Below are 9,770 nucleotides of genomic sequence, written 5' to 3'. Positions count from 1 at the left end.
TAAATTAAAATATCTGCCAGGTTTATCTATTAACTAATAGTAAAGCTTAATTTATTTATTTAGCTTAAAAAATTACAAATATAAGTTTCATTATTTTTTTACCTGAATCCCCAAAAATTGTCATATGTGCTCTCAGGGTGTACAAAACCCACTGACAGAAAGTGACTAAGAAATAGAGAATGTGGTGGATATCAGAGTCAAGATCCAAGCAGTACACCAAGATTGGGGGTAAATCATGCATACAGTCAACATCCCAGGGGCATCGCTGGCACATAAATCACTTTGGGCAAAAGAAAGACATCTCCTTCCTCTGCAAACAAGGCTTGGTGAGCTGAGTACAGACTAGATTTCAGTCATTGTACCTCTTCTTGTGCAGTGCATAAGCAATACAATTATGCACGGCAGAGCTGTGGTTTCCCATTAGCACAAAGGTTCTAATGTTAGATCGATTGACCTGAGGTTCAAGTAACAGAAAAATAAAGTACATGGTGGATAAGGCCTCAAGAATAAGGTTAAATCTCAGGGGTTTTTTCCTAGAAATGGACTACACATTTGGCCAAGACTTCAAGATTGACCCAACACCATTACCTTCTTGTTTTCATCTTTTACCCTTTAAAAGAGGGAAAGAAATTTATTTCCTTGGGAATGTGGGATGAATAAATAATTCAATTATAAAAATAGTATATGGAAGTTATGGCCTGACAGGTCATAAACTGTTTTATGGCCTCTCTCTCTCTCTCTCTCTCTCTCTGGATTTTGCACTGTGGGAGAAGTCGTCATGTTGAGAGGACACTCAAGTAGCCCTATGGTGAGGTCCATGAAATGAGGCAGTAAGGCCTCTTGCTAACAGATATTTGAGTGAGCCATTTTGGAAGCAGATCCTCCGGCCTTGGACAAGTCTTCAGATGACTGCTGTCCCAGCCAATAGATTGACTAAAAATTCAGAACAGACTGAGCCAGAACCATCTAGCAAGCCTGCTCTTAGATTCCTGACTCCTAGAAACTGTAGGAGGCAACAGATATTTATCTTAAGCCAGGGGTTGGCAAAGTACAGCTCCAAGGCCAAATCTATCCTGCTGCTTGTTTTTATAAATAAAGTTTTATTAGAACATAGCCACACCTATTGGTTTACATATTGTTTATGGCTGCTTTTCCACCACAGCTGGAAGTATTTACCATTTGGTTCTGTCTTACAGAAAGTAAGTTTGCCAATTCCATCTTTAAGCTGCTAACTTTTGGAGGAAATTTTGTTTTTCTTGTACAATCACATATATCTAATACAGAGGAAACTGGCAAAGTTTTTAATTTGTGTGAGTTTCCATCAACACAAACTCTTGTGGTGATGTTGTTTACTTTTTTCCCTTCTTGATTCTTTTGCTAGTCAGTCTCAGTCCTTGTGTCCTCCAAGATCCTGTTACACAAAGGATGGTCTTGGACCCAGCAGCATCAGTACCACACCAGATAACTCTTTAAAGAAACAGATTTTTTTTTCTTTGAAATTCTTTTTGTTCTTCTTTCAAAACTAGTTTTAATTTCTGCTCTCAACAAGAGCTATGGTTTACATGTAAACTATTGCTGTCTCAGCAGGAAACAAAAAAATCACTATCTATGCTTTTTTTTGAGTTGGAATCTCACCGACCTCCAGGCTGGAGTGCAGTGGCTGCTCATGGCCACCACAGCCTCCTCCTGCCGGATTCAGGCGATCCTTCCACCTCAGCGTTCCAAGTAGCTGGAACTGCAGGCACGTGACACCATGCTCAGCTAATTTTTTTTTTTTTTTTTTTATTGTAGAGGCGAGGTCTCACCAAGTTGGCCAGGCTGGACTCGAACTCTGGGCTTAGGCAATCCTCTTGCCTGGGATTATAGGCTTGAGCCACCGTGCCCGGCTACTTTCTACGCTTTTAAATGACTTCTCATCCCATTGTACGTGGTCTATATTGGTGATGTGTGTAGTAGTCATTTCATTTCCCATTGCATGGTCAACAGAACAATGAGCAAATCGTCCACGTGGAGGCAAGCTTTGCTGTTTTCAATTCTGTGCTAACTGGCCTTCTCCACATACCGTGAATTTGAGAAGCTCCTTTGCCAATGCAGGGAAAGCTTGTTTGGATTAGAGAAGTCCTGCAGAGAAATTTGACACTGTCCTGAGCTGGAGTATTTGGAATCACACACAGGAAAGGGCTGGGTATTTGTTGACCTGCCTAAACAGCAGAATGTACGTGTGACTCCTCTTTCAGCAATCCAGGAAGCATCACCCCCAAAGTGCGCTTGCTATGAACTGCAGCATGTCCTCTGGTTAATCCTCATTAACCGAGTTGGGGATTCTCTTTCTGCATGTACCCTTTTCTCAACGGTATCCTTCCTGCAGTCTTCTCATGCTTCTGGGAACACCTGTAACTTTACCCACCTCCTCCATCAGATACATTTAATAGTTACTGGTGAATTACCTGCTCTCCTCAGGGTTCTATTCATTAGAGGACCATGTGTGTGGGGCGGGCAGAAGACAAGCCACGAAGAAGATTTCTCTCATACTGAGAAGCACATGCTCATTGGAAACCCCTTATTCCAGCAGGAGCCATTGGATTTCCATCCAGGTATCCAGCTCCAGCTTAGTGATGGGACCAGATTACTGATCAGTTTGTCTGGGTCATTCTTGATCTTTTGCTTTCTGTCTCCAAGCCTCCAGCACTGAAAGTAGAGTTTGCCCTAGAGAATTTTATGTTTAAAGAAGGCCTTGTTCTCTGATCCTTCTCAATTCTCCCACCAGCAATCATCCCTTCTCTTCCATCCCCCCTCCATGATTAAACTTTGACAGATCAAATTCTGCCCTTCATTATTCCAGACACTCTTTACACTTAGTTTCTCAAGCTCTGAGCTAGAAACCAAAATGATAAGGATGTGATCTTTGGCCCCGAGGAGGCATTTCCAGCTTAGTTGTCAAGTCATACCTGTAAGCTAATAATTCCAGTAACATATGGTTAATGATCTAAAGGACAAGGGCAATGGGACCCTTGAAGAAGAAGCATGTAATTGTTTGTGTGGAGGACAAGTCTAGAGTCTAGGTCATGGGAAGAAACATCATAAGTAGGGGCATAGGGGAATGAAGCCACATGGGAAAGAGCTTGTAAGAAGTTCACTTGGAGGGACAATCTTTTCATAGATTTTTATCCAAGAAGTTCTATGTGGAAGGGGTCAATGGGGGACAAAGGGTCTTCAAATTCAAGAGTGTTTTAAGTCACCTCCTGCCCAGAGTTGCTCCTTGGCTAGACAGAATGCATATGGCCCTGTGCTTGGACTTTGATGGAAGAGGGCTACATGGAGAGAGACAGAAATAAATTATTCTCCCTGTGAATTCTTGAAATGTTGCTGAAGGTAGTTCTACAGAAATAGGCCCTAGCCAGGCTTTGCCTTTCCTTTCCACTATTGGAATCCCATGAACCTCCCTATCTTCTCTTTAGGCTCATCCCAGTCCTCCCAGTCCTCTCTGAAAAGTCAGAGAACAAGGCCTTCTTTAAACATAAAATTCCCCAGGGCAAGTTCTGTTGGAGGCTTGGAGTTCAGCCAGACAGGGAGGGCTACGGGTAACCCATACAGAGTTTCTATTCAAATTAGAAGAAGGCATCTTCCTCTTCTGGGTGACCCAGGGCTTGACAAGGCTAAGGCTCCTTTGTGAGCACCTAAAGGGCAGTGCTTCTGAAGAAGGAGGTACCTGATTCTCCAGATAGATAGGGCCCAGTGATGGGGTCATGGCTTGGAGAGTAACACTGAGCTGGGCTTTGGCCTCAACCCACCGCTTTTGGTCTGGAGGCCCCTTGTACTGATCACAATCTGTACAACCACATGTGGCAGCCATTGGCCAGAGAGTTTTAAGGATCAGGCATGAATTCAGTATTACAAGATTTAGAATGGAATTACTACTGTCATTAGTCCTTCTCTGGCTTGATGTCCCAGCTCTGATCAGTGGGTTTTGTCTCAGCGTCCCAGACAAATCTTGTCTCTAGACATCTTTTTATGTGAGAAGATAAATGTTGACTGGTTAAGCTATTTTTGTTGAGTATCTATTAATGGCTAATGAGAATATCTTAACTGTTATGGAAGTTATTTGCTAGGTACTGTGCTAAAGATTCATAACAACTCTATGTAGTATGTATTATTATTAACTTTCTTTTTGGATGTGATTAAATTGAAGTTCAGAAATGTAAAATATTTTACTCAACAACACTGCAAGGAACATCCTTGTATATGTATTTTGGTAAATGGGATTAATTATTTTCTTGAGTTAATTTCCCAGGAGAATTACTAACTCAAATGGTATACATATTGTTATGGACTGAATGTTTGTTGGTTTGTTTTTTATACCTACTTTGTTTAGGCGAATTATTATGTGTCTGTGGATTGAATGTTTATGTCCCCCCAGAATTTGTGTTTTGAAGCCCTGACTTCCTTAATGTAACTGCATTTGGAGATAGAGTCTTTAAGGAAGTAATTAAATGGTGGGACCCTGATCTGTTAGGATTAGTGCCTTATAAGAAGAGACATCAGAGAGCTCCTTCTCTTCATGCACACATAAAGAAGAGGTCATATGAGGGCACAGTAAGAAGGCAGCCATATGCAAGTCAGGAAGAGACCTTCCAGGAATGGAATCATCTAACACCTTGATCTTAAACTTATCCCAGAACTGTGATAAATAAGTTTCTGATGTTTAAACCCTTCAGTCTATGGTATTTTATTATGGCAGAATAAGCAGACTAAGAAACATATTTTAAGGCTTTTGATATACCTATTATCAAATTGTCCTCCAGAAACATTATACCAATTGGCACCCCCACCAGTAGTGCATTAAAAAATACACATTTTGGCGCGGTGCGGTGGCTCAAGCCTGTAATCCCAGCACTTTGGGAGGCTGAGGCGAGAGGATTTCCTGAGCTCAAGATTTCAAGACCAGCCTGGGCAACTTGGTGAATACGTTCCAACCTCTTGGAAGGCTGAGGTCGAAGGATCGCCTGAGCCCAGCAGGTCAAGGCTGTGGTGGCTGTGAGCATCACTGCATTCCAACCTGGGTTACAGAGTGAGACTCCAGCTCAAAAAAAAAAAATACACATTTTTCTGTACTCATAACAATAGTAATCTTGGAAGAACTGAATTTGAATTGCTGTTTTACCTTTTCTTCCCTCCTTCCATCCTTCCTTCCTTCCTCCTTTCCTCCCTCCCTCCTTCCCTCCCACTCTATCTCATTCTCTGTCACATCTATCTACTATGTCCTAGGCTTAATTATTTAACAACACAGTGATATGTGATGTGTGGATTAAATTCAAGAGCATCATTGAACTTCACCTTCAACCAGTTTCCCCAAAACTCCCTGCCCCCACCCTTTGTGTTCCCAATTCCTTCCTTAGTGAATGAAGAACTTAATCCCGAAAACTCTAGTACAAATTCCAGGTTCTCCTTCCCTAGTATGTTTCTTTTCCCTGTCCCCCATTCCTAGAAGGGAAGGTATCTCAGACTGAATGCATAGGAGAGCCCAGAGTGGTTACAGAACCAAAGGGAAAGGCTTCCCCCTCAGGGAAAGGGACTGAGGAATACAGCTTAGTGAAATGAGTACTCCCATGACCTGGAGTACCAAAATGAGACCCTGGGGCCAGAGGAAAAGATATTGGTCCTCTTCAGAAAGGAGACCCAGCAGTCTGGTAATGCTCTTGTTGTGAACAGTCACTGCTTGCTCACTCACCCTTCTGGCACTGGTTACAGAACTACACCAGGGCCACATCCTTCTCCAACCCACGCTGCTGGAAGATGTGGCTGATCTACTCAGGGTGGGTTTTGGGCACTATAGGATTAAATTATCCAGGTTCTCGATACTTGTTGGCTTTCTCTTTCTGGCCTGAATGAGAGTCTCTGCTTTGCATATACATGTTCTTGAAACTGGGCTGCAAAACCTCTGCCCATGTTCTTGAAACCAAGCTGCAAAACCTCACAACGGCAGATGGTTATTTGGTTGAACACCTTCCCCAAAAGAACCCCCAGGGTGAATCTCACATCGGCCTGGGTGTATCCAGAGTGATCCTCTTCTGCTTCAGGAGCTTGACAAATTGCTTGAGATCTTTCTGCAGAACTTTGCTGTTCTGGGACTCCTCAGGGTTTTGCCCAAGCTTCTCCTTCTTCCAGCTTCATGGCACGGGGTGGCGGGTGGATCGGGGCAGTGCAGGGCTCAGGAGAGGCCCCCATGGAGTTGCTCTCCACTCCAGCTACTGCTTCACCCTCTGGCTGAGAGGTCTCCAGGCCAGCTTGGGTCACTAGCCCCACTCCAATCTGCAGTCTACAGTACACCATACCTCCACAAAACTCATGGAGGGTGGAAGGGGACGGGGGATTCCCCTACACCTCAGAGCCTGACCCAACCCCCGGCCCAATTACTGGTTCTCTGGGAAGGCCTTGGAACTTTAGCCAAGTCTGAGGGTCAATCCAACCTGGCTCTGGCCCTTCTGGTACGTTGCCTCCACCACTTGGTGGGGGTGGAAAGGCAAAATCTGAAGCCAGGTGTCCCACCATGGGAAGGAATTCACCTCCAGCCAGCGGCATGGTGAAATCCAGTCTACCTTTCATCACTTGGGTATGCTTGGACAAACCCCTCTCCCCTCTGAGTCGCAGTATCCTCATTTGTCAAATTAGTATCATTATCTTAATCCCTGTGTTGCAAGCACCATCTCACAGCACTATTGAGAGTGCTATTGACAGGAAGTATGAGAAGATCTTTTGCAAACTGTAAAGTAAAACACAAATGTTGTTGGGGTGTTATTCATCTTATTGTTTCAGTAGAACAAACTACAGAATGTTTAAGAGGTTTCATGAAACAGTCAGAAATAATTTTGCAGTATTCAATCAACTCAAACGATGCGAAAATTATTCAAAATGAAAAATGTATGAATGCTTTGGTTAGAGTCTCAAAGTTTAGCTTGAATCTGAATTCAGTTTAGGCTGGGCCCAAACAACTCTTTGATTCTAGAAAAGTGGCTCCCAAAGTCCATGGACTTCTCTTTCTTCATTGAACAATTATATTCCTATTTGCACCTTTATATCTTCTCAATAGGTTGACATCCTTGGTCTTCCTGGATCCTATCAGAGAAACTGCTTCCATCATCCCATTTCCAAATTATGATGACCTTCTGGGCCTGCGTGAGGAGGATGCTTGTCTCCTCAGCTTCTGTAACCCCCTTTTCTCCAGTTATTTCCTAGTGAAAGCTTGTAGGTGTGAACATAGAGAGGGGCTGGTGAGTATCAAGGGCTACAAGTTCCAAGGAAGAAAAAATTCCATTTGATCAGACAGTGCATATGTGTATAATGGCTATTTTATGACCATTTAATTAATGCCGTTATTACTGTTGTTTCTGGTAATTAATTTAATTTAAATTGTTATAGAAAAACAGATTAAATGGGCAAAGTATATTTTCCTTTGAAATCAGAGGAAGCTTAAAAACTGTTTGGCCAGGATTTGTTAAATATTTCTTTTCTTTTCTTTTTTTTTTAAGTATTTTATAAGTGTGAAACTTCTGGCAAACCTCATCTCACCATTCAATTATTCTCTTTGTCAACAGTTGTTGAGATAGATATATGAACAGATTTTTTTCTTTTTCTCCTTCCTTCCTTCCTTCCTTCCTTCCTTCCTTCCTTCCTTCCTTCCTTCCTTCCTTCCTTCTTCTTTTTTTGTTTTTGAGTCGAAGTCTCACTCTGTCACCCAGGCTGAAGGGCTATGGCATGATCATTGCAGCCTTGACCTGCTGGGCTCAGACAGTCCTTCCACCTCAGCCTTCCAAGTAGCTGGAACTATAGGCCTGTGCCACTCTGCCTGGCTAATTTTTTGATTTATTATAGCGATGAAGTCTCACCAAGTTGCCTAGACGGTCTCGAATCCCCGGGCTGAGGTAATCCTCTCGTCTCCACATCCCAGGGAGCTGGGATTATAGGCATGAGCCACCATGGCTGGCCCAATTTTTTTTTTTACATTGGGCTTCACTCTGTCACCCATGTTGGAGTGCAGCGACACCATCACAGCTTACTGCAGCCTTGACTTCCTGGGCTAAGTGATCCTCCTTCCTCAGCCTCCTGATTAACTGCGACTATAGGCACACACAACCACACCTGGTTGATTTTTCTGTCTTTTGAGGGACGAGAGCTCGCTTTGTTGTTCAGGTTGTTCTTGAACTCCTGGCCTCAAGCAATCTTCCTGCCGCAGCCTCCCAAAGTGCTAGGATTATAAGTGTGAGCCACCACATCTGGCTCAGGATGGATTTTGACTGACAAATCCATAAGTGTTTTACTCTACTGAAATCCACTTTTTAATTTACAAACTGTATGTCTAATTTAAACAGGACACTTCTATCACCTGACACAGAGTTGGTATAGTAATGATGAATATCTGCAAGTGATAATTACTCTGTATTTTGGGATAAATTGCAATTTATACAGATTGTTGCACCTCAGACTGGTCTTAGGCAAAATCGTAAAATGGCCCAATTAATTATATTGTACATATATCCTATGTACTGCTTCTTTTATTTTTTATAGTGTATACTCCTGGGAGTAGGATTCTTGGGTCAAAGGGTATATAGGTATTTTATTTTAATTGATATTTTCAAACTGCTCTCCAAAAAGACATTAATCTAGCAATGTGCAACTGTATGTTTTTCCTGCAATCCTTCCAACAAGACATATTACTTCTAAAAAGTTAGCAGTGCAATGATTTATAAAGTAATATTATATTTTGTACTTAATTTGCACTCCCTTGACTATTAGTAGATTTGACCATGTTTTCACCCTTCTTTAAACCTTCTACAACTTTTAACCATTTAAGTTTTTTCCTTTTAGTTTTTTATTTTTTATTCTTTTTTTTTTTTTTTTATAGTCAGGGTCTCATTCTGTTACCCAGGCTGGAGTATAGTGGCATGATTGCAGTTCACCACAGCCTCAACCTCCTGGGATCAGGTGATCCTTCCACCTCAGCCTCGCGGTAACTGGGACTATAGATGCCTGCCATCATGCCCGGCCAATTTTTTTTTTTTTCCCAGTAGAGAGGTCTATGTTGCCCAGGGTGGTCTTGAGCTCCTGGGATCAAGCAATCCTCACGCCTCAGCCTCCCAAAGTGCTAGGATTACTGATGTGAGCCATACCTGGCCTCTTTTAGTATCTTTCTTTCCATCCTAGAACAATCAGCCATTTTACTTTAAACACAAAATTAATTTTCCATAAAAAAATATATCCATCATCTAAACATATATTTACATTTCTTTGCCATTGTATACCTTAATCACTCACATTAATTACAAGTTTTGACCAAAGTCATCAAATTTAAGGTATGTTTTCTAATTTCTTTACATTTTCTACTTTTATATTTAGATGTTGGTGTGACTAATGTTCTAATTTTTCTTATCTCTTTGTTGCTCCATGTTTCATCTTTGTACATTTTTGTCCTATTTGCTACTAGTTCCTAAACTTCATGTGCCACCCCTCTGGGAAATTTACTATTTTAAATTTCTGCTTTCATGTTCTCAATTTCAAAGAACTTTTTGTTCTCCGAATGTTTATTTTTTTATGCTACTATACTCTTGTTTCACGGATGAAACATCTCTTAAATCTGAATGTATGTATTTTTAAAGTATTTTTTCACTCTCATCAACCTCAAGTTGCTCTTTCTGGTCTCTGTCTTCCATATTAGAAAAGTTCCTTGTGTAGCCGATCATCCTCCATTGTCTGCTCTTGAGAGCAAGGAGCTAAGG

At 41.8% G+C, this 9,770-nt stretch overlaps 1 pseudogene; it reads right to left on the bottom strand.

The window, feature by feature from the left end:
- Positions 1 to 5,971: 5,971 nt before the first annotated feature.
- On the bottom strand, positions 5,972 to 6,549 carry LOC103266826 (annotated as a pseudogene).
- Positions 6,550 to 9,770: the final 3,221 nt, after the last annotated feature.

This window comes from Carlito syrichta, unplaced genomic scaffold, assembly GCF_000164805.1.
Source record: "Carlito syrichta isolate Samal-C Ts95f unplaced genomic scaffold, Tarsius_syrichta-2.0.1 Scaffold307345, whole genome shotgun sequence".
NCBI lineage: Eukaryota > Metazoa > Chordata > Mammalia > Primates > Tarsiidae > Carlito > Carlito syrichta.
Note: the sequence above shows the minus strand (reverse complement) of the source record. Positions and strands in the feature narration are given on the sequence as shown.